The sequence below is a fragment of the Adiantum capillus-veneris genome, chromosome 19 (genome assembly GCF_014529385.1).
Source record: "Adiantum capillus-veneris isolate H3 chromosome 19, ASM1452938v2, whole genome shotgun sequence".
In the NCBI taxonomy this organism is placed as follows: domain Eukaryota; kingdom Viridiplantae; phylum Streptophyta; class Polypodiopsida; order Polypodiales; family Pteridaceae; genus Adiantum; species Adiantum capillus-veneris.
Window position 1 is genome coordinate 39685447 of NC_140949.1, and position 24923 is coordinate 39710369.

A 24923-nucleotide genomic window follows, 5' to 3' on the forward strand; every position below is an offset into this window, starting at 1 on the left:
ATTAGTTAAACTAATTATCTGAGATTAAGATAATTATCATGGGTTTTTTAGGATGTCTCTTTTTGCTGATAATTATCTCAAAGTAGTTTGGATTAATTTGCTAATTTTCCCCTTTTAATTTGTCCTAAAAACAGTGTAATTTTGCTAAGGTAATTAGGTAAACTAATTATCTGCAGTTAACATAATTATCATGGGTTTCCAAGATGTGATTAATCTCTAATAAATATCTCAAAGCATTTTGAATCAATTTGCTATTTTTCCCCTTTTAATTTGTCCTAAAAATAGTGTAATTCTCCTAAGATAATTAGGTAAAATAATTATCTGAGGTTAACATAATTATCACGGGTTCATTAAGATGTGATTAACTTTTGATTTATATCCCAAATCAGTTTGAATCAATTTTCTATTTTCCTCTTTTTAATTTGTCCTAAAAATAGTGTAATTCTGCTAAGATAATTAGGTAAACAAAGTATTTTAGGTTAACATAATTATCACGGGTTTCTAAAATGTGATTAACCTTTGATAAATATCTCAAAGCATTTGGAATCAATTTTTTATTTTTCCCTTTTTAATTTGTCCTAAAAATAGTGTAATTCTGCTAAGATAATTAGGTAAACAAAGTATTTGAGATTAACATAATTATCTTGGGTTTCCTAAGATGTGATTAACCTTTGATAAATATCTGAAAGCATTTTGAATCAATTTTCTATTTTGCCCTTTTTAATTTGTCTTAAAAACAGTGTAATTCTGCTAAGATAATTAGGTAAACTAATTATCTAAGGTTAACATAATTATCACGGGTTTTCTAAGATTTGGTTAACCTCTAATAATTATCTTAAACCATTTTGAATCAATTTGATCATTTCTCCCTTTAAAAAACAGTGTAATTCTGCTTAATTAATTATGAAAATTATGTAAAAAATTATAAGATAATTTTTCTAGCATAATGACAGTCTAACACAGCTTTAATAATTATCTCAACTTAATCTAAACTTAATTAGTATAATTCCCATTAATTTATGATTAAAATGGATAATTTCAGCCCTAATATGATATAATAATTAATTAGCTTAATATCCCTAAGCTTAATCACAATAATCAACAGAGAATATTTAATTAAGAGAGGATTTTTGAGTATACATAGGACTAATCTTCAAATTATTAAGAAAATAGGTTAACCTAGCTGTGCTAATTAAGAAAGATTAGGCTAATTACCGTTTAATTAACCAACTAGAGCTTGATCTCTAGTGATTTTTGCGTAGCGGTCTCTCTAGATGAGAGAGAATGTGCCAAGGCTCCGAGTCTCCAAAATATGAAGCAAGGGGTCATATTTATAGGTTTCTGGGCACTCACAGGCTGGAAAATGGCAGTAACTTGCATCTCAAGCAGCCCTACAGCTCCAAAAACGTCCCCTGCTGCTAAATCTAGTCCCAGGCAGGTTCCTCACAGCCCCCCTAGCTTCCAGAATCAATTTTTACTAATTTCACTGATTTTTAATGATGAAAATTGGAAATATCAGTAATTTCTAGAACCTTAGGATAAGAAAGTCTTTATTTATAATAATTGCTGAAACCATCTAATTTTACTTAACTAATTAAATTCATAGTGTAACCTTTTAGAGCCCGTAACTTTTCCAGATTTTATCGGAATCCTGTTCTGAAAATTTCTAGCCCGGGGGTTGTTGTGCTTAAGATTCCAAAAATACCAATATTTGCCACAGTCGGACAATTCTACATTGCTTTTTCAATAATCATATCAGTTTGATTAAGCTTTATACAATCTTTAAGATTTCAGAAACTGGAAACCTTACAGAGACTCAAGAGGGATTGCGAGAATTATTTTTAGGGGAGCATTGAAACATGTCACTTGAGCTCAAAGAAATGGTGGGAATGCCCCCTAAGTGAGATTTTAACAAAAAAAATGCTAATTCAAAACGGCCCACATAGACAAGCCTTTTTTGGATTCCTTGCTGGCAGCTTTGGCGTCTTCACAGACACACACACATGCCTTCCCATGCTCTCAGGTCCGCCTTGCTAGCCAGTATTCATGTCACACACACACACACTCACTAAAGACAACCCCGAGCAGCCTTGTCGTCTTTTAAGGCTCGCACAACACACAGGGATTCCCGCTTGTTTGACCCCTTGTTTTCCGCTGCAGTGGCCGCAATCAACACACACACACAAGCTGTCAATCTTCTCTCTCTCTCTCTCTCTCTCTCTCTCTCTCTCTCTCTCTCTCTCTCTCTCTCTCTCTCTCTCTCTCTCTCTCTCTCTCTCTCTCTCTCTCTCTCTCTCTCGCGACACCCCGCAGCTGCAGTCCGCAATCAAGAAATCAGAAACCATTAAATTTATTTTTATTCTTTAAAAAATCCTTTAAAAAGAGGGGGAGGTTCACACCCTCCTCCCTTCGAAAATAAAACCCTTCAAGAAAAAAAAAATGGAAACAAAATCTCCATCAAGAGATGGTGGATCCCAATTTGATCTTGCCTGGCAATTAAAATTGTTTAAGATTATTGTAGAGAGGTTTTTGCATTTCATGGTAAATCCTCTCACTTTCTTTTGACATGCATGCCGAATGCCCTTAAGACGAGTGTCGGTTTGGGGCGGATGGCCATGAGACTGATTTATAATTGTGGGATTTGTGATGATTCATGACTTATTTGTTGCTTGTTTTGAATGAAAACTTCTTTCATTGCACTAATACTTTAACTTTTTGCAAGGGATATTGCCCAGAGTGCGATTTTGCTCTTCCATTGATAAAGCCCAGGGTGATTATTGGTGTCATATATGGCTATCAATGAGCCATACCATCCAATTTTGATTGATTGGGGAGATTTGGAAGTTCACTTAATCATAAGGTTTCTCTCATCTTTCTATTATGTATGCCATATGTGCTATGTAAGAGCATGGTGTGGACACTGACGGTATGCTATGATTGTGTCTATGCAAAAATGACCTTACTTGCATCAATAATTCAGCTTGTGCATGGTTTAGGGTGGTGGTTGCATTGCACTAAATAAAAAATTCTTCTTAAATGCATGTGAGATTCAAGTGAGGGTTACACTAGATCATGAGCTATGCTTGCTTGGTCGTACTTTGTGCTTAAACTTAACATTGCTTGTGCATTTTTAATGCTTGAATTGAATGAGAAATTATTTGAAAGCATTAAAATTGAGCTTGTTTTGATAGACAAGAGTGTGCGTAAAAATTTGAACTTGGCTTTGTGCATTTTTTAGTGCTTGTATAGGATGTTCAAAAGCTTAAGAGCACTAATGATTGAGTTGTTTGAAAGGGTATGGCAGGTGTGTGATTCCAAATGATCCAAGAAGGGGTCATCATTGTAAAATATTGCAAAATTTGGCTAATTAGAGCCATTCCAATTGTTTGGATTAAACGTTGTATATATGCTAGCTCATAGCTAGGTCAAAAGTGATTTTTTTCATTTGAGCTAGTGTTTAGCCAAATTTTTGAGTTTTCAAGTACAAATTTGGCTAGTAAGAGCCATTCATTTTCATTTCATCAAGTTGCAGTCATCTCTAGCTCATAGCGTGCTCTAAAATTGTAAAATTTCTTGAGCTAGTTGTTAGCCAACTTTTTGGAAAGCTTTAAATCGTAAAATTTGGCTATCGAGAGCCGCTTCAAATTTATTCAAGTTGCATTATTTTCAGCTCTTGGCTTGTTTTTTCCATATTTCATTGAGCTAGAAACTAATCAAACTTTTGAATCATGCATGAGAGGTTGTAAAAATTGCGAAATTCGCTTTTGTAGAAGCATTTTATCTCTCTCATTTTTTATGTGTATGCATAAATTTGCTACTTTAGAGCATCATGTGCATAACCAAAGGCATTTTTTTCCCTTGGGTTTTTTCCCTTTGACAAATTCGGGTATGCAAGACCCTAGCTTTAGGTTTTCATTAATGTTTTTTGTGTGTTTTTGGCTTTTCAATAAAAGGCTTTGGAGCTTGTGTTTACACTTAGCTTCAAATCAGCTTGGATTGTAATAAAAGATCAAGAGACTTCTCTACACAAAGGATGCTTGCTCGAGGATGCACAAAGAGCATGAATAGGTGTAATTCTTCCATGTTTTTGCTCTTTTATTCATCTCTTCATTCTCTATGCTTGGCTTAAGTGAAATTTTGCTTCTAAGCTATGGTTTTTTCATGTTCGAAAGCTAGGCATCCTAAAGTTTCAACACTTTGCTTTGTGAAAATTAACTCATCAAAAAATTAGGTTTTATGTGTGCTAATCGTAGGTAATTGGCCTTGACCTTAGACTAATGTAGGATCATTTCTTGCTAGACCTAGACTCTTAGTGATAGTTTTAATACTCCATTCATTTTTGTCATGACCTAGGGCTATGATTAGGCTGCTTTAGTCCTTTAGCCCAATTGCCATTAGCATCTCAAGATGGAAGCAATAAAAAAGTGCTAAAAAATGAAACAATGAAGCAAAAAAATGCAAAAAATGCTACTAGGCACGTGAAAAGAAAATTTATATGTTATGTTTGTCTATGTGAGGCCTAGCGCCTTATTGGCACTTGGCAGGCGAGGGGAATCACCTTGGCTCACTTGGTCAAGGCCCTAAACCGATGCGGTGGGCTGATAGAGGTTAGTCGTTGCCTTGGTAGGCTAGTAGGCTTTTGGAACACCTTCTTGAGGGTTCAAGGAGCCAAGAGTCGCACCTAGACTTGCCTTGGGGTGGTAGCCTTGTGATTGTGCTTTACTTTTTTCAATGAATGACAATAACAAAACTTCCATGAGCTTCAAAAAGCTTTGGCAATGTACTAATAGATTAGGAGTTTTTTTATAGCCCGTAGACATGATAGACTTGAATGATTTATTAAGATTGCTCACATAGTTTGTAGGCTAGTAAGTTTATGAACTTGCATTAGCCTAGGGTCATAATTGATTGCTTGTGTTTCATGCATAAAATTGAAATTTCAAGTGGTTTAATCTTCACAATAGTTTAGGTGTTTTTTTTTTTTGCTTTATGTTGTCTAGTTTTTTACTATGATTGACCCATCTTTTAGAAGCAAAAAATCACTTTGCATGGTTGTTCATTGTGCTTCATGTGTTATTCTTGGTGGCCTTTGATGCTCATTACTTGTTCTTATGTTTTGCAGCTCAACATTTCTTCCATGGACTTGCTTTCTACCATGTCACCGTGTCTTGCTTCACCGGCACACAAGGACATGCACCAAATTAGGAAGGGGGGAATCTTAGCAGCGGCTAACACACGCTACACTAAATATGCATCAAGCGGGAGATATCTATGGATGTCACAATATTTCCCACACACTTTGTGTCATAAAATGTAATATCTAACCAACCCAAATGATTTTCTCATTTAAATTGATCACTTAATGTGGGAGAATAAACGGGAACAAGTGTTAAGATATAGATATGTGCTAGATCTATCTCAACACGGGGCCAATAGTAAAGGGGCCCAAATGGGAGATGGTCTATCAAGAGCAAGGCTAACCAATGGAGCATAAGACCTTAGGGTTAGCTTCATTGAAGACCTCCAATAATGTGTGTAAAAGTCCTTTGACCTTAGGTAAGCTAGGGCTGAGCTTGAGGTGGGAACCCGGCCCAAACTCGAGGTGCTTGTTGTGCTTGAGGTGCTTGTCCTGCTTGAGGTGCTTGTCATGCTTGAGGTGCTTGATTAAGATGCTTGAGGTGCTTGACTGGCTCCATTCTTGAGGTGCTTGACTTGGTGCATGATTAAGGTGCTTGAAGTGCCTTGAGAAGCTTGCCTGAGATGCTTGTGGGAACACCCCCTACTTCAAGTGCTTAGTCATGCTTGATGACTAAGGGGCTTGCTCATCCAAAGTCAAAAAGATCCCTACAAGGAGGGGGGCGAGCCTACAAGGGGGGGGGATGAGAGAGAACACACACACACACACACACACACACACACACACACACACACAAGGGAAGCCCCAGCTTGAAGAGGCAGCAAGGACACTTGTCAAGTTCCTCCTCATGTTGCCCTCATGGTGTGCCTGAAACCTATTGGTTGGCCACCCAAGGGGTCCAATGATAATAAAGGATATTTAATTAATTGATTTTTCATTTATCAAGTCCTCTCTCTCAAAGGGGAAAGGGGGACACTTGTCCCAAGGCTATCCCTGTTACTTGTAATGGCTGCTGCTTGTGATTGGCTAGGCCTGGAGGGGTCCAATGAGCTTCAAGCATGAGCTACAAGGGGGGGTCGACCCAAGCAAGCTAGGGGGGTGCTTAGGGGGTATACTCACCCACACACACTCACAAACACTCTCATTGTGTACTATGCAAAGTGCAAGAGCTCCCTCTCTTTATCCAAGCAAGTAGAGGTTGAGAGCCTACACCAACACTCTTGGCTATGGAGTGCAAATCCAGCCAAGAGCCATGCTTCAATGCTTGAGCTTGCCATCTATTTCTTCTTCATTACTATGCTATTATGTATGCTAGCACAAGAGTTATGATAAGTGAGGAACTAGCTCTTTCTCGTATGAAATGTTTCTTCTTCCTCTTCCCTATCCTCATTCCCTGCTAGCTCTCTCCACCTTCGAAGGTGTTTGAGGTCTTGGGACTGAGGCTTGGTATAGTTAAAGCTTTCTTCAAGTTTAGGTTATGCTATGATGGTGATGCATGAAGCTTTCCATCTTCATTGCTTCACCTAGGTCACAAGGAACACAAAGAATGTATTGTAACAAGTCTCTCTTTATGGGAGAAATCATAATACAAATGCCTATTGGAGGGGGGACCGGCTCCACATAAATCCGGTCCTCAACTGTTGTCATGTTCTCTAAATTCTCTCTCTTGCAAAATTATTGTCTATGCCAAGTTAACTAATTGCTATGATTATGTTGCTATCTTCAATTATGTCAACCCGCTATGCTCACAAAATCATTTCTTGAAAGTACTCTCATTAAATCCACTACTCTCAAATTGAATAGGCAAATTCCATTACACTTTGTAAAGTCTTGGGCTCACTTGAAGTTCCAAAGTTGTATATGGTAGTTTAAGAGCTCAAGCTTAAACCCATAGTAGAAGGGATTGTGGTGAAAATCCTTAAAAGGAAGCCTTTGTGTAAGGAGGCTTCATTCTTGAGTATCCACTCTTGACGATCCACTTTTGAGAGCTCCCTCTCTCTAGAGTGTTCACTCTTTGGCCTAGCCTTGAGCTTAATGTCTATGCTTGAGAGGCTAGTGCTAACCATTGTAATTAGTGTAAGCTCTTCTTGATTAATCTAATTCCTATTTTCTCATTAGTCTCTTCTTCTCTACATTTCATCTTGTCATGAAGTAGTATTACACTTTCATTATTCTAGATTTGAGAGATGTATGTACTTCTTGCTAGTAACCACTCTTATCTCTCTACAAGCAATTGATTTGTGATATTTAGCATCATAAATTAGGGTGATTAAGTTGGGTCTCAATCTTCTAATTTGTGTGTGTGCCCTATTCTTTGCTTGTGTGTGTAGATAGGTTTTATGGAGCTCTAGCACCATTCACCTCGTGTGTGTAAGCTATTGATGAAGTGCCTTAATTGACGTGTGGTAATTAGTGTGTGCTTATTATTAGTGTGTTTGGAGTTTCTAGTCTATGGCAAGTCGGACTTCGGTGGGCTTGATGTGTGTAGGAGATTAATTGATTAGAGATTAGAGTAGGTTTAGAGTTAGTCTTGCCATGGCTAATGTCTACTTGCAATGGAGAGGTGATCTCTTGAATCCTCTATTCCATTCATCTTAGGCTCGTGCTTCCACACCCTAGCCGGGTTGCTCGATCCACGGATTTGATAATTTTGTGGGTTGCAATTAGGTCGTGGTGCAACGCATCCCTACAATATAGAAAACAAATGGAAAAACTATCCTTCTCCAGACATGGAAGCAGCTAAGCTGGAAGCTTATAAAAATTGGTAAGAATCACGCAAGAAATGCTAGAAAAACAAAAAACCAAGCTTGAAAGTATCGCAAAACTTGAAGAGCTTGTGGTAAGAGACACTAAAAAAACCCGATGTGCTGGTAGAACCCCGCCTTGAAACAAAAGAACCAGAACTTATAGTGTTGAACAACGAAGATGCCTTAGACGGAATTCCATTCATAGAGGAAGACTGGCGAGGACACTTATGGAAAAAAGTTAGAGAGATCAATGATGGGAGCCTAACTCTAAAGATCAGCTCTTATAGAGGAAGATTGGTTGGATAACCTACCTTCCAATATGAATATGGATGTACAATCCTTGTATGGGGTTTGCTGATCTGAAGCTTCAGGAATGTCACAACCACCCTCTTACTTGGGAGATAACGAAGATGAATCCATAGTGTATAAGACCACTCAAGTAAAAAGAACTGAACAGACCCTAGAAGTACACAACATTCATTCAATCATGTCTATACCCATCCAATGCACTCTTACCTTGGGAGAATTGTTAAAACTCAAACCATATTTATGGAATGATCTATAGAAAACCCTAGAGAAGGTGGAGATAACGGGGCTAATCTCAAAAAAATAGAAAATTTAAAAAACGAAATGGACAACAAAGAGATTCGATCTGTTCCAATGAACAAAGTTGGAGAATATTACGAAGGGGAAGAAGGAAACACCACCCTTCCAGTGAAATATAATGACATTGAAACCATGGCAATACTGGATAGTGGAGCAGGCATAGCCATAGCCATGAAAGCAGTATGGGAATCCTGGGGATAACCAACCATTAGACAAACTCGAATGAAAATTACAATTGGCTGACGGACACATTGAGAGACCATTAGGGTTGCTTGGAAAGGTGATAGTCAATTCCTATGGAATTGAATATCAACACACTTTTGCCATAGTAGACTTTGGGAAAAAATTCAATTATGAAATCATATTGGGAAGACCTTTCACACGATAGGTACAGCTTATCCAAGATTGGGGAAACAATTATCTGTACTTGAATCAAGTGGGATCTATAACAAGAGTAAATCTAAAAGATCACACTTGTAGAGATGTCTTGAAAACACCCATACAAGAGTTTGATTCAATCTCTTCGGCTGAAACTAAGCTTCCATCCTGGTTAAACAAAGACACTCCTATTTGGATGTGTGGAGCTTTAAAAAATGGGAGTTTAAAACGAGAAGAATGTATTCTAGCCTAAGGAATTGCATAGACAAAGCCTATGTACATGAACCCTTTCCAGAGAATTTGTTTGAGCCATTCGAGCGGACTCAAATTTTAGCAACCATGGATGTATGTGTGAATACGTCTATGCCTACTCAATTTTGCAATGAGGATGGCTACGACATATTCCCATCTAAATGATTTCAAACCTCAACATTGAAGACGTAGATGAAGAACCCAAGGACTTGATGAAAGCTCAACAAGTCTTTTCAAACCTCTACTACGATGCAATAGATGAGTTAGATGAACACTCAGCTACCTCAAAAGGTTTGGGGTCAGAAAAAGAACGTGTGAGAGCTAAGCTACTCTTGAAAGAAGGGGAGGAAAAGTTTTTTGACTTTCCTAACCAAAAATCAAGAAGACAAAAATATTATAGACAAAAAGAGACACCTGAGACGTGAAACGTGACCTATGCCATCAATCTCCAGTAGAACACAATTCCTGATGCAGATAGATGCAAATGATTGTGTCAAGGAAAAAATCACTGGTGGATATCCTTCAAACAAAATTCCAAAAATGTCTAAAACATTAAAAAAAACAAGGAAGGATATCAAGCAAACCAACAAGATAAGAAGCCAATCATGACACGAGTTAAGCAGAAAAAAGAATATCAAGAGTTGGAAAAAGCTGTAAAGGAGATATAGACGAGTGAAATGGAAACCACGGAAGAGGATGGTAAGGATGTAACGAGTGTTCCATCCCATTATAAAAAGTATACTCTCCAAGATCAAAAAATCATAGTCGAACAACCTACTAGGGAACGAAAACAGGGCGAGTCCTACGAAGGGCCTGAAAACGCTAAAAAGATAGACCTGGCTGAACCAAGAGAAGAGCTTAGACGTGCTTACATTACAAATGACCTAACAGAAGAAGAAGAAGAGATTTTGCTAATCTTGCTAAAGGAATACCGAGATATCTTCGCTTGGTCTTACAAGGATCTCAAGGGTGTTGATCTAGAAATCTATCAACATACCATACCCATGAGAGATGATGTGAAACCAAGTAAACAAAGGCCATACACGTATAATGAAACATTTGTCAGGAAGATAAAAGAAGAGATTGAAAAACTAAAGGAAGCCGAATTCATTTACGAAATTGAACACATAGATTGGGTGTCTCCAATTATGGTATTACCCAAGAACGGAAAATTACGAGTGTGTGTTAAATCTCAAAAAGGCGAATGTAGCTACCATTAGAGACAACTTTCCTCTTCCAATCACTGAGCATGTTTTAGAACAAGTCGCAGGAAAAGAAGCTTACAGCTTCTTAGATGGCTTTTCGGGATACAATCAACCTTTGGTTGACCCAAAAGATCAGCATAAAACTGCTTTTGCAATAGAATGGGGTATTTTTGCCTATCGGGTTATGCCGTTTGGGTTAACTAATGCTCCAGCCACATTTCAAACGTTGATGAGCCATGCTTTTAAAGAATATCTTAGGAAATTCTTAGAAGTATATATGGATGATCTATGCGTGCATTCATCAATCCAGACCGATCATTTTGAACGCCTCAAAAAGGTATTCGAAAAATGTAGACTTTAAAGGATTTGCTTAAATCCCGAAAAGTGCACATTCATGGGTAGACAAGGAAAAATTATTGGACATATAGTGTCTAAAAATGGCATAGCTAATGATATTGAAAAAATTCATGTCAAGGGGGTACAAGCCTTCATGGGGTATCGTGGATATTACCGACGGTTCATCTACATGTACGTTATAATTGCAAAACCCATGTATAGCTTGATTACACACTTTGAGTGGACCAAGGCATGTGAAGAATCCTTCATGAAGCTTAAGCAAGCTCTCACCTTAGCTCCAATATTGAAAGCACCAGATTGGAATAAGATATTCCACAACCATGTAGATGCTTTTAATTTTGCTATCGGTTGTATACTAGCTTAACCAGGAGACAGAAAAATTGACTTTCCTATTTCTTATGCTAGCCGACAGTTGAACATGGCGGAAAAGAATTACACCACCACCAAAAGGGAAGGATTAGGAATGATCTATGCCGTTAAAAAGTATAGACATTACCTATTAGCCAACAAGTTTGTGTTCTTTGCATGCCACCAAGCTTTGTTGTATTTGGTCAACAAGCCATGCAGCACAGGAAGAATAGTGAGATGGTTCATCATTCTTATGGAATTTGATTTCACTGTGGTTATAAAAAAGGGCACTACACATCAACGAGCAGATTATTTGTCAAGGATTGTTTTAGAAGAATCACCTAAAGGGGTAGATGATGATCTACCAGATGCCTATTCGTTCTCCGTGGAAATGATACCTCGATGGTCGAAAAACATGGTGTCATTGATGACAATAGCTCAAGTGGATTCACAAATACCACTTCCTATTATGATTAGATTAATTGAGCAATTGGCTATGTATCAACTACTAGCTGATAGGCTATACAAAAGAAATCAAGATGGAATACTGCTCTTATGCATTAATCCTGAAGAAAAAAATAGTACCTAAGTCAAACACATGTTACCATAGTAGGACTTCACTTTGCGAAAGACCAAACTATGCAACAAATTTTGAGACTTGGAGTATTTTGGCTGACTATGAAGAGTGATGTTTGATATTTTGTAAAGGATTGTCTTGAATGTCAAAAACAAACACCCATACCTCATGTAATATTGTTTCAAATGTCACCTGTTCCTAAGTGGAGTAACTATCTGTTTACTTACTTATCAAGCGGAACATTTCCTGAGGATATGAGTAAATGCCGTCAAAGAGCAATTGAAACTAAATCAAGAGTCTATGCTCTTATTGGGAACCAATTGTGTCGGAGAGATAAAGATCAACATTTGCGTCTTTGTGCAAATGAAGACGAGTATATTTCGATTATAGAACAAGCACATAGTGGATTAGCTGGAGGTCACTTTTCTAGTGAGACCATCGCAAGAGAAATCTTGCCAACACGTGTAGATAGCATGCCCTTAAGACCAATGATGGGGACTAGAGCTTTCGCAAAATGGGGTATAGATTTTGTTGGGTCAATACAACCACCTGCTTATTGAACCCAAGCTCAATATATCATTGTAGCTACAGACTATTTGACCAAGTGGGCTGAGGCTAAAGCAACTCAAAAGAATGATACAAGAACCACTCATGCATTCTTATATGAGTATGTATTCACGGGATATGGACTGCCAATAGAATTTTCAATGATCGAGGAACTCATTTCCTCAATGAGGTAATTGAGTATTTGGTTGATGAGTGTATGATCATCCATAACAAATTAGCTCCCTATCACCCACAAGCAAACGGACAAGGTGAGAATACGAATAAAATTCTTAGCTCGGTGCTGACTAAAATGGTTAGTTCAGGAAGGACAGACTGGGAAATGAATCTCCATGTTTCTCTATGGGCTTATTGAGTTTTCATTCAAAATAGCTTTAAATGCTACACCCTTTAACCTTGTTTATGGTCTTGATGCCATACTGCCAATAGAATTTCTATTGCCGACATTAAGCGTAGCAACGAATCTTGAGTGGACTGGACATGAATTTTTAGAAAGACTTCAAGATTTGATAAAGCTAGATGAGCAAAGGCTAACTGTTATAGCTCACATTTATGCACAAAAGCGAAAACAAAAACAGTTTTTTTATTCCTACTTAATCACAAAAATCTTCAAGAAAATGGACTTAGTTTTAGTCTATTCCCTTAAGCAACACATTCCCAAGTTTAAGAAAAAGGAAAATGGATTGTTTATCATTGAAGATGTATCTCCAAGTGGAGCAGTAAAGTCATCCACCCTAGATGGTGAACCAATGGCTAATTGGATTAGTGGATGTCGTTTAAAGAAATACAATTTGCCGCTAGCCAATGAATTGCTAGAAAGAATGCATGGAGCCACGCAAAGGAGGATTAAATGACAGCAGGTTATTGATAAAGCCCAAGAGGAAGCTCGGCTTCGTGTACTCAAACAAAAAGCTGCTCTCAGAAATCAATAGATTCTGATTCCCATCAACACTCTGAAAATAGATGACCAACAATGGGAATTACCTAAAGATGCAATTTCAACAGATAATGACTAGTTAGACGGAATGGACCTGCGCATCAAAGTACAACTCAACAATCATAGCACCAATGCTTTGGTCACCACAGGAGCTAGAGTAAATGCATTCAGTTATTCCATGTACAGGAAGGCAAAAATTCAAGCATTGACAACAGGAATAGCAACAATCAAAGGATGCAACAAGAACCCAACCCCAACATTGGGAGTAGTCAACTTGAACGTGATAGTACATGGATTTTCATGTCCTTATCAATTTGTATGCTTACCAGATGAACACATGAATGAGACGATGATTCTTGGAATTCCCTGGATGCGGACATACAAAGCAGTACCATATTGGGATACAAATCAGCTAAAGCTGTCACCTAAAGGCGGCGGGCAACTCATTGTTCCAATTGCACCAAGCAAGGAGGAATGGAAAGGAAGCAATCAGCAGACCAAACCACGAAGTAATTAATCTTCTCCATCCCCTCGACAATCAAATGCTACAAGTAGCATGTAAGGATTCAGGCAAATTTGGGTACCAAAAGCACAGTTTAAGGATAAGTCGATTCAAATCTGGGTGCCCAAAACTTCACCAACAAAACAAAGGAAGGTTCCAAGGGTAAAAACACAGAGACGAGCATCTCCGAGTAAGGAACCTAACATGAAATTGGTTTGGAAGAAAAAGGAGCACTTATCTTCTAATCGCAAGATCAATCAAGCAATGGCGAGTTAAGTCTCAAAAGACTCCACGACACCATACAGCAACAAGCAAGCCAAGCTACCAATGGCTAGAAAAAGCTCGACAATAAACAAAAGTGCTACCAACAACTCAAGCAATCAGTGTGATGAAGCATCCTGATGGTACAATCAAACAGAGAGCACACAAGCTACAAGATTTGCTCTTTGGAAGACAGTATCAGAAAGCCTCGATATCAGAAACCCTTGAGTTAATTACTCAAGACCAAGCTCTTGCACAACATAGTGTTTTGAATTGCATTGATATTCAAAGCATGATAGAGCCAACCACGGCTATGCATAGACATGATTGTTCAACCCATGCACACAGTCGTCCTGGAGTACGCCATCTAGGAGGGGTGGAAGGGCACTAAGTAGTTAAGGGCAATGTTTGAAGAGGGAGGAAAAAGTTCGATGTTAACGTGTGATTTTTTGCAAAATTACCTAATAATGCCCTTATAATTTATCATCAAGGAAAAATTCACTGGTAATATCTTCCCGATGAGTGTAAATAGTGTATATACTATCAGAAAATCATCAAAAATAGTCCTTTTTTGTTATTTTCATCATTCTTATTGATAATGAGAGTTAAAAATAGAGAAATCCAACAAAAAACAATAAAGCTGTGTTTTTCGATGGATTTTCTTAACTATTGGATTTTCACTTTACTTTTTTAGAGCATTTTGTTATTTTCTTTAATTTTTTTAATAAACATGTCAAAAATTAATGATAAATAGCAAGGAAGCTCGTATGGAAAAACGAAAGACATGATGGTGATCAAAAAGACAAGGCGGACAAGCACAAAAAATTTCAATGAAATCAGAAGATGGAAGCGGGAAGCCTAAATTAGGCGGCCATACCTACTTTTGCAAAATTCTTGCAGAATGAGCTATAGGAATCCAATCAAGGAAAGTTTGAGTCTAACATAGATTTTACGGCCTAGTAGGACTAACGAGGAATCTGGGGAAAATTGGTTTGGGAAGTCTGGGTATAGATATCCAAGGTAGGCTAAAACCACCTCATTTTCACTTGTGGCCTTTGCAAAGAGAGCTTTTCGACCTCTTTCGCGCGTCTTTTTCGAAGTCTACAATTGCCTGTTTTCAACGCCGTCTCATATGAGACATGAGGGGTAAGTTCTTTATTCATCAATGATCCATTTTGTACGGCCAGTAGCTAGTCTAAATTCCTAGAAAAAACCCTAGAAACCGAGCAGTGCACGAAGACCTACGACCTAAAACTGACCATAGCGGCCTGTCAGCTCGACCAAATCAGATGGGAGTTGAACTGTAGCATGCCCTAACATAATAGAACCTTTTTATATCATCATTGACCATCTGGTAGGGGTTGAGGGGGTCCCCAATAGAAAAGCTAGGTTTTTGGCAGATGCCAGAATTCCGATTTGACTCCACGGACAGCTTACGAGGTTCATATACAATGTATATATTAGTGAAATCAATCAAGCGAAGCCCTCGAAAAGCAGAAAACGGCTCAAAGGCTACAAAGCGTCAAATTCGACATACGGGGTCAAACTGACTCCAAATGAGCCAGAATTGGATGAGTTACTTCACGACTATGTTGCGGACAAGTCCAAAGCCTCAAAATTGACTGACCAACTCAGCAGGCAGTGTAGTCACAGAAATCGGTGATTTCAGAGTCGACAAAGCACAAAGTGATGCCGGCAAGACCAAACTTGACCAAATTCAATTTAGGACTTGTTTTAGGTGTATAGAATGTGTTTAGGTCAAAATTTGTAAGTTTTCTAAAAAAATTATGACTACTATAAATAATCGTGATTATTTACTTTTGCACTATTTTTGCTTGGAAATTGTATCATCACCTCACCTATCAAGTGTACACACCTATTACATGCCAAAAATCAAGTATGAACCAAAATGAGCACCTATAACTTGGAAAATTGCCAGAAAACACAAAGAAGTCTTTGCAAGCCAATTTTTGGGTTATGGACCACATTTCTTGATCCAAATCACCTCATATCACATACACAGGGTCTATACAATGCCTGGAACCAATTTTTACCAAAAAATATTGATTTTGGTAGAAATGTTAATAATCGCAATTATTTACTTTCTAGCCAAAATGGGGGAATTTTTATATTTTGCCATCATACATCCAAAGTACATGATGTGTTAAGCCCACTAGCCAAGTTTGAACCAATTTGGAGCTCAAAATCTCAAATTCCATTATATCTACTGTTTCAGAGACCTAAAGCCAAATCTGGTACCATTTTCACCCTATCCATTCAAATGAGCCCATATTTCACTAAGAGCATGTATTTGGTATATACTTCAAGCCTGTGATGACAAGTTTGCAAAATGTTGAAAAAAATACTCAACTGTAAATAATCGCGATTATTTACTTTGGTTGCAAAAATTTGTTTGGACTTTACAATTTTGCTCCTTGCATGTTTTATGCATCTATGCTTGTTCAAAAACTGATTTGAAACAAATTGGACCAAAATTGTCAGCATTTCAGACTAAAGGACATTTCAGAGAAAATCCGTCAAATCTGCTAACTTTGACACTCCATTCACTGCACAGGAGCCATGCAAGCAGCAAAGAGGGCCAAGAAGAAGCTCAATCAGAAAGAAAAGTTGCAGGAGCTACCCGCATACCAACTGGATCCAGATTCAATCAAACCCGCCAAGGCAACCTATCTTTCAAAAGAACAGCTAGAAGAGCATCACACCACAGTGTTCACCGACAGATTCAAAAATGAGGAGGGACATCAGGTAGAGTTGCAACTCCTACCAAAAGAAGTGTATGATGTCACCGCGAAGTCTAGACCAAAGAAGCCAACCGCACTCAGAGATTTCTATGAACAGGAGCCGTGTGGTGTGGATTTCCAAGAAGCTTACGAGCTTTTATCCACGATTAAAGAAGATGGAGCTACCCAGATTTTTGACCCTCAAGGAAATAAATTTGAAGTGGTAATAACCAAGGAAATAGTGGGGGAATCACTCAGACTGCCCACAGAAGGAATGACAATGAGGGCAAGGGACAGGAAAACGGCAGGTACTTTCACCAAAGAAACTACCGCAGCCACCTTTGTAGACCTAATTCACAAGCAGGTGGAAGAGCCAGTCAGGTTATACCACCAACACTTCCACTTCCTGGCTAAAAGGCCACCAAGGTATACCACGCAAAATCATGCAGTTGCCACCACTTTCATGCAAGTCCTCAAGTCAACAACCAGGCAACCGGTGGACCACACACAATATGTGTTGACCACTTTGAAAGGCACAAAGAAAGAAGGAAAGATTACTTACATGGGTGCACCAGAGGTTTTGACAAGGATTGCATACCATGTCATCAGCATGGCGGACAACCTACTACCTACCTCATACCAAAACACTTGGATACTGTCAGCTCAATCATCTCCTCGTGCTACAAGATCAGCCAAGAGATCCTACAAATATGATGAAGAGTCGGTTGAAAGCTCGCCGCAAAGGCGCAAAAGTGAAACCTCAGATAATGAAGAAAAGAGAGCACGAACAAAGGAAATGAAGAGAAAATCTGTGGCAGCACACCAAGAAGAGCCCGTGCAAAAGCAAGCCCGCTTTAAAAGAGAGAAACATGCATACCAACACAACCGACAAGCACAAGGAAAGGCTTCCGTCAGATGAATCTAGAACTACTCAAGAGCAGCCAATAAAGAAGGAGTCAGAGACCGAAAAGGCAACAAGTCCTACAACAGAAGAGGACCACACAGTTTGAGCAGCCAAAGGAGCAAAAGATAGAGGAACCACCCTCTACCGCAGCACAGCAAGAGAAGGCCGAGGCACCACCCTCTACCTCCACGAAAAAAGAACAGCCACGCCTACAAGAACAACAACAACCACCCGTCCTGACACAACGAAAAGACACACAAGAGGCTGCGGAAACATCAACCCAGTTGGCACGACATGAAGACTGGAAATTGAATGACAAAGTCATCCTGCAGGTTAACGAATATGCTCAGCAAATGTAGGAGATGATTGAAAGAATTCGCTCAGTAACACTTGGCTGTAGCACAAGGGCCAAAGAGTTAGAGTTTGTGATCGATGCACTCCAAGGGGAGTTAGACGACAGACTTAATGTCATCACCGATCTTCAGAGGCAAGTGCAGAAACTGTGAGCAGAAGTTGAACAACGTCAGCTCGCTAGAGATAAGCAACAAAAAGAAATGAAAGAGCTAGGTGAGCTACTTACCAAACTATCAGATGCGTGCAAAGCCAAGGATGATCAGTTGACGGAAGTTACAAATGAACTTCTCACTACCACCCTCTCAGCTCAAAAAATCCAGGTACAGCTAGATGCAGCTAATACCTCTCTACTGTACTCAAAACAAAGAATCAATGATCAGGAAATATTCTTGCGGGGGCTGATACGAGAAAATCCAGCCGTCGCCTCGATCAAAGGCACAGATGAGTTCTACAAGGCACTGGAAAGGAAAAATAAAGACCTCGAGCTGGAGCTGAAGTTAGAGCAATCTCAGCGCAGAGACCTGGCCTTGATGCGGGTCCAAAGAGAAGATGAACTGCTGAAGAAGATAGCTGAACTCAAAAGAGTCAACCAGCTACTGAGAGAGGGAAAGCCGAAAACGCAAGAAGAGGCAGGCACTTTGGAGCAGCCTCAAATAGAAATACCCTCAGTATCATTTGCTGAAATGGAGACACAGTCCACAGTAGAGCTGAGTGATGAGGAAGATTTTCAGGTAACCATTATAGAAGAAGACACAATGCCCATGGTCCAGCTCTCAAATGCTAAAGAAGATGCACTGAAAGAAAAGATTACACAAGAGGTAGACGACCAGTGGAAGGCAACGATAGATTGGGAGTTGAGAGTTCTTCACTCCGTCAACATTACACAACTCACTCCGAATCAAATCAATGTGCAATGGCGCCAACAGTCCCTGCCCTATCCTCTCATAAAAGTTGAGTTGCTACAGGTAAAAGAAAGGCTTTACACAGACATGCAAGTCGAGGACGCAGATAAAGACCACCCAAAGTGGAGGTTGAGCTGGCTAAACAAAGACCCACGATACTTGATTTTGTTCACAAGAGCACTTGCGGCCCTGCAAAAAGATCTGACTTTCTGTCCTGTACCAAGAGTAAGGACCTGGATAGCACATGAGGCACTACTCAAGAAGCGGCCAACTTGGCTAAACTACCCCAGATTGCCTGCTCCAGAAAAGGGACCAGTGACTAAAGAATACATGGTGAAAATCCTAAAGGATGCCATGTCATTCTTTAAAAGTCTACCAGATTTGTCATGTGCTATGCTATATAAGATCTATCGAATGCTGCTCACATGCATAGAGGTTTAGAGGTGTTCAATGAGCCAGAGCAAGTAGGCGCCCCTTGGATGTCATTCCTCGAGGGTAACAAAGGTTTGTGCTATGATCTCAGTGGGCCAACCTTCCGAAGAAGTCCTCTATTGGCTTCTATGCCAGATGCATGTTTCTACCTTCACACAATATGCTGGCGTTCAACGTTCTACACGAAATTCTTCACTTGGCGAACGAAGATATTTGCGCCAGTGATCATCAACCTCACATCAAGGTTTGTAGGCTACTCAGCAGTGCAGCTGAAGAACAGAGTAACTATCTAGTTTTTGCAAGTGCCAGATAAGAAAGAAAGATAAGATACCAAAAGGCACTAAGTGCGCTTAAAGACCGCCTCGCCATCCGCCAGTCCGAAGCCTACTTCAGCCCATAAAGTTGTGTCAAGGGACGACACAGGTGAGGAGGGAAAAAATGTTAGTAGCAAGCTAACACAAATACCATTTTTTGGAGTTCTCATTGTAAAACACTTATTATTTTGATAAATCGGAAATATTGTAACTCCTATTTTCTCGGATAAACTCTGCAATTAATGAGCCGGGGCTACAAGTTTCCAGATTGTATCAACTTGTCATTACCCATCTTTGGTAGAACTCCCAGATTATTAGTTTTGACCACCAAAAACCTTGGCTAAGGTATAAAAGCCAATTTTTGTAAGTTATTATTAAGTTTTTGGATAATGAAATACACAGCGTGAGCTAATGGCGCTCACTCCTCTCCTTCTCACACTTCCTACTCCCTCCTCGATTGTCACATTGTAGTCGTGTTTGTTGCATTGCAACCGCAGGTAAGAGCTATACGCATTGACATAAGCACATCATGGTATTTCGTAGCTTTTGGCATCGTCGACCCGCGGCCTAATTTCATCATTGCTAAGCATTTAGATGCATTCTGAGTTGAAAACGACTAGGTCAAAAATCCACTGCTGTTAATAATCGCGATTTTGGAACTTGACCTAAAGTGGGGTTTGAGACCATAAGTATGTGTGCTTAGGTCTTATAAACATGTCCTAGAAGTTTTCTTACGTTTGGATGTCATTTGATGTTGTAACGGATGTGATTTGTTTGTCGATGAGCGATTGGCTTTTGGTGATTTCAGTCACTTGAGTGTAGCTTGAGTTAGATGCGAGTTGTTAGTTGTTTTCTGAGAGATCGAAAACCTCTTGTAGCCTCTATGCACTAGTCGAGTCAGCTTCATCCCATGGATTGACAATTTAATCGTGGTTCTCGCTAATACTACAATAAGATAGGATGATGAGGTTAGACATGCGTCTCTCTCTCTCTCTCTCTCTCTCTCTCTCTCTCTCTCTCTCCCCTTTTCTCCCCCCTTTTCTCCATAGACGATCCGGTCTTCCCTTACCATAATGCGCACGTGCCTGCTGCAGCGCCTTCACTTTGACCTCTTTGTCTGAACTCCATTGCGAGGGTTGCCATCGACCATAGGTGCATCCTGCAATGCTCACAATGTGAAGATTGGTCCAAAGCAAAATAGCTGGCAATCACTCCTCCCTCCTACCATTTGCTCCTCTTAAATCTCTCCTTGTCCCCGTCCGTCTCTGTACATGCCATCTACCTCAGCCACCTCTGCAGCCCTTGACACATCGTGCACCTGACAAAATTCACCCTTGCCTTCACTTGCATGACCATCATCGCGACACTAGACAATTAAAAAAAAATAACATGAAGCATGGCTCCAATCAAAGCAGATGCAAACAAATCTTTTGTTGCCCACACTCTCTCTCTACCTCTCTCTCGCTTTGCCAGAAATTAATATCTCTCCCCCCTGTCGCTCTCCTCCATGTGCCTATGCCTTCTGCCTTTTTCGCTTCATGTTTCCAAGGAGTATTCCTCTAGATACTCTCTAATACACCACTTTGCAACATTGGGAGGATCTACTTGGGGTAAATTGGCCCAAGCCACGCAAAGGACTGAACCTTAGCAAATGAAAACCTTAGGAGAAAAAAAAAAGATTTGGAGACAGTTTTATTTAGTTCCTGAATATATCTTTTGGGGGAGATCAACTTAAGAAAAGTCTTGGAGGTTTTGGAGGCTTTTGTGCAAACAAAAAATTAAATAAGTTGAAGCTTTCATAGCAAAGGAGAAAGCATGCAGATCTTGAAGCTTTTGGAGAAGGGAGAAACTTATGCTTCATTGTGTGTATACGCATGCATGCATGCATGCACGCGCGCACACACACACACACATTTCACCACCTATTGGTAATAATTTTGTAGTTCACACATGCTGGTACACACACACACATTTAACCACTTGCTGATAGGCTTTTTTTAAGCATCAGATTATGAAATATTTTGCTCATCGATACTCCAGGTTCTATTTAAGGGGACCTATTACTTTTGAAACATTGGATAGAACCCTTAGAAGGGTGTGATGGTTAGAAAGCGTGATAAAATTACTAATTACAATCTTTTACTACCGTGAGGCACTTGGGTTTAACCTACCGCACATTAAGGCCGCTATTCTTCCACACTTCCCCATGCCATGAGTGAGGGCGGCTGTCGTTCTTCTATTTAAAGAGGTGAGGGTGCATTCTACCCCTCACTTAGCTTTGCGTGTGTTTTACTTGCGTCAAGAGTAAGGACTATGTGTTTTTTTCATCTCTTAAGCTCCAAGCATGGAGCTTACAACTCAGCCAACGCAGGTTGGTCAGTAAGCTTAACATTAACAATCCCGTTACTGTCATTTTTTTGTTAAATGGTAAAGCATTGTTTCATAAAAATGCCTGTACTTAGCAAACGGTGTACTTAAACAATCTGGATGACTATACTTAGCATGGCATGATATAAGTGATTGGATCTCTGTTTGGTGGGCTCTGTTCCTCATTCTACAGCATGGTAAGAACCACTACAATGGTCGATTTTTAACTGGCATTACATGATAAAGATAATTTCTTTTGGAGCATTACTATGGTACTATTATGGGGGTTTTTCAAAACCGGTCATTATTAACTGGAGGTACTTTTTTTTTTTTTTTTAAGGGTTTTTCATACCCGCTATTTATGGTTTTTTCCCAATATTCAAATGTACTTAAATAGTCGGGATGACTATACTTAGCATGGCACGGGATGACTATACTTAGCATGGCACGAGCCCACCTCTGTTTGGTGGGCTCTGTTTCTCGTTCTACAGCATGGTAAGAACCACTACAGTGGTTGGCTTTTGACTGGCATTACATGATAAACATGGTTTCTTTTGGGAGCATTACTATGGTACTATTACAGGTTTTTTTCAAAGCTGGTCATTATTTAACTGGAGGTTTTTTTTTTATTAAAAAAAAGGGGTTTTTCATACCCAATATTCAATGTACTTAAATGGTCAGGATGACTATACTTAGCAGGCCATGATATAAGTGATTGAACCATAGTTTGGTGGGCTCTGTTCCTCATGCTACAACCTGGTAAGGACCATTACAGTGGTCGGCTGTGATGACTGGCATTACATGGTAAAGGTGGTTTCTATTGGAAACATTACTACGGTACAATGACTATTTTTTCGCGAAACTAGTCATTACTTATTGCAGGTACACCAAAAAATTAGAAAAAGGGGTTTTTTCATACCCGATATTTATTTATTTTTATTGTTGATAATGGCACTTAAGCGAAAATCTGAAAATTATTTGGGGGGAATAATCAGTCGTACAGCCTGATGAAATTAAAATCACCATGTGGTGGGCCGTGGAAAAATATGGCACTTCTGAGGTGTAACGTTCCTTGCTGTTTAAAACAGGTATAATACATCATATGGGTTGGCTAAGTCTATATAGAAAGGCCGCTACTGCTTACTGTGGTGCAATAATATACATGGATTGGGGGTTAGCCGATTGGCTTGTGGCATACTAACTATACCTTTTTGAGAACACACACCCAATTTTTCACACTTGGTCGAGCTTATATCTAAGATCTCTGCTAATAGGCTTACTCATTGGAGAATGAAGGTAAGTAACACTTGATGAAGGAGAAGGACATAGAACCCTAATTAGGGCTAAACTTTATCTATAAATACAAAAAGACTTGTTGATTATTCTTAAAAGAAATATCATTTATATGGCTTTTGCTTCATAGCAAAGTGGATATGAAGCTTCATCAATGGATCTAGTTCTAAAGGTAGTATGACCTTCTAAAATACCTTACACTTTGGGTGATAAAGCAAAAACTTTGGATCAAGGCTTGAAGTTTTACTTAAAAAAACTTGTTAAAGATGGACATAGATAACAACTGGTATAGCCCACTTGATACCTATAAAACACATTCAAGGCTAACATATCTATTGTCTTGTTTGGATGGATGCAGGTAAGGGCTCTATCTTATCTTTGGAGGTTTTTTTGGCTTTAAGCAGTTGTCCTTACATGATTACATAGACACTTTTGACAAGGGAAGTACTTATGATATCTGTATACTGGATGGAACTTCATTCATTAAACATTGTACAAAGATGATTCTGAGACTGAGTTATTTTTGTAGTTACCATTCCTTCTCTCTTGAGCCAGCTGTCTTTTGAATGTAAAACGTTCAATTATGTCTTATTATTTATGGTAAAACAGCTACACACACACACACATTTAATTGCCAAGGTTTTTTTGTGTGTGCTGACTTCGCATCATCGGCTTTGACATTGAAAGCTTTGGCGGCTTCGTATCAGATCAAAGCGAGACAGAGCGAGAGAGAGACTCTTTCCGTTTTGCATCGGTGGCTTCAGTAAGGGATCCCAAACATTGGGGCCAGTCTCACACTCTCCCTTAGAGGATTGGACCCGAGTGTTTTGCAATGGCTTCATGGACACTCCGATTAGCATCGATTTTAGCATCAAATTTTTTGTCACCATCTCGATCCCGACATCGCGCAGCTTTGGCTCTTTTGACATTGTTTTGACAAAGCCTATCCCTATAGCCTCAGTACCCTTGACACCAATGGTTCGTCTTGACCTACCATCAACACCACCTACAGATCGACGACACTCACAATGTGTAATTTTTTGAGCAGGAGCGTACTTTTTGGCTCTCCTTGGGGTCTCTTGAGAGATCAGTTTTCTACGCACATTGCTTAGAGGCAGAGGATACAGATCAACATCATAGGTGAAGTTCATTAGAGTTATGTCGTGGTTGGGGATGTAGTTTTTTGCATCAACATCACAGGTGGAGTCTTACATGTAGGGATACTGTTTGTGCATCATTTGCAAAAAAATTGTCAGCTTCTACAGACACAGGGATTACAGGTTGCTAAATATAGATTTTGCACTAGTTTTTGGCTTTGATGGGAGGTTATGCATTGATAGATGCAATTTTTTTAGCACCTATAGTGCCATTGAGCTCTATTAAGAGAGATATCCCCATTAAGATTTGATATACTACTTGCATCACTTTTTAGTACACCTTTATATGTTTTTTACTCATGTACGTTGAGTTGCTGACACCATCTATTGTATATTGTGTGGAGTCATTTTTTTGGTAGTTTCTTGACCTTTTTTAAGACTCAGATCGCAGGAGCTTGTCTTGAGATTATGACTAGTGTCTTGTGTCTAATTCCTATCCTTTCGAGGGCCCTCCGTGAGGCTTTTTTGAGTTGGGTTATTCTCAAATGTTGAAATACCTTTGGTGATACAGATTGTTGCAATCACCCATTATGTCAACCTTGCCATAGGTCATGTATCTTATGGGATATTTTGGTTGACACCTCGTAT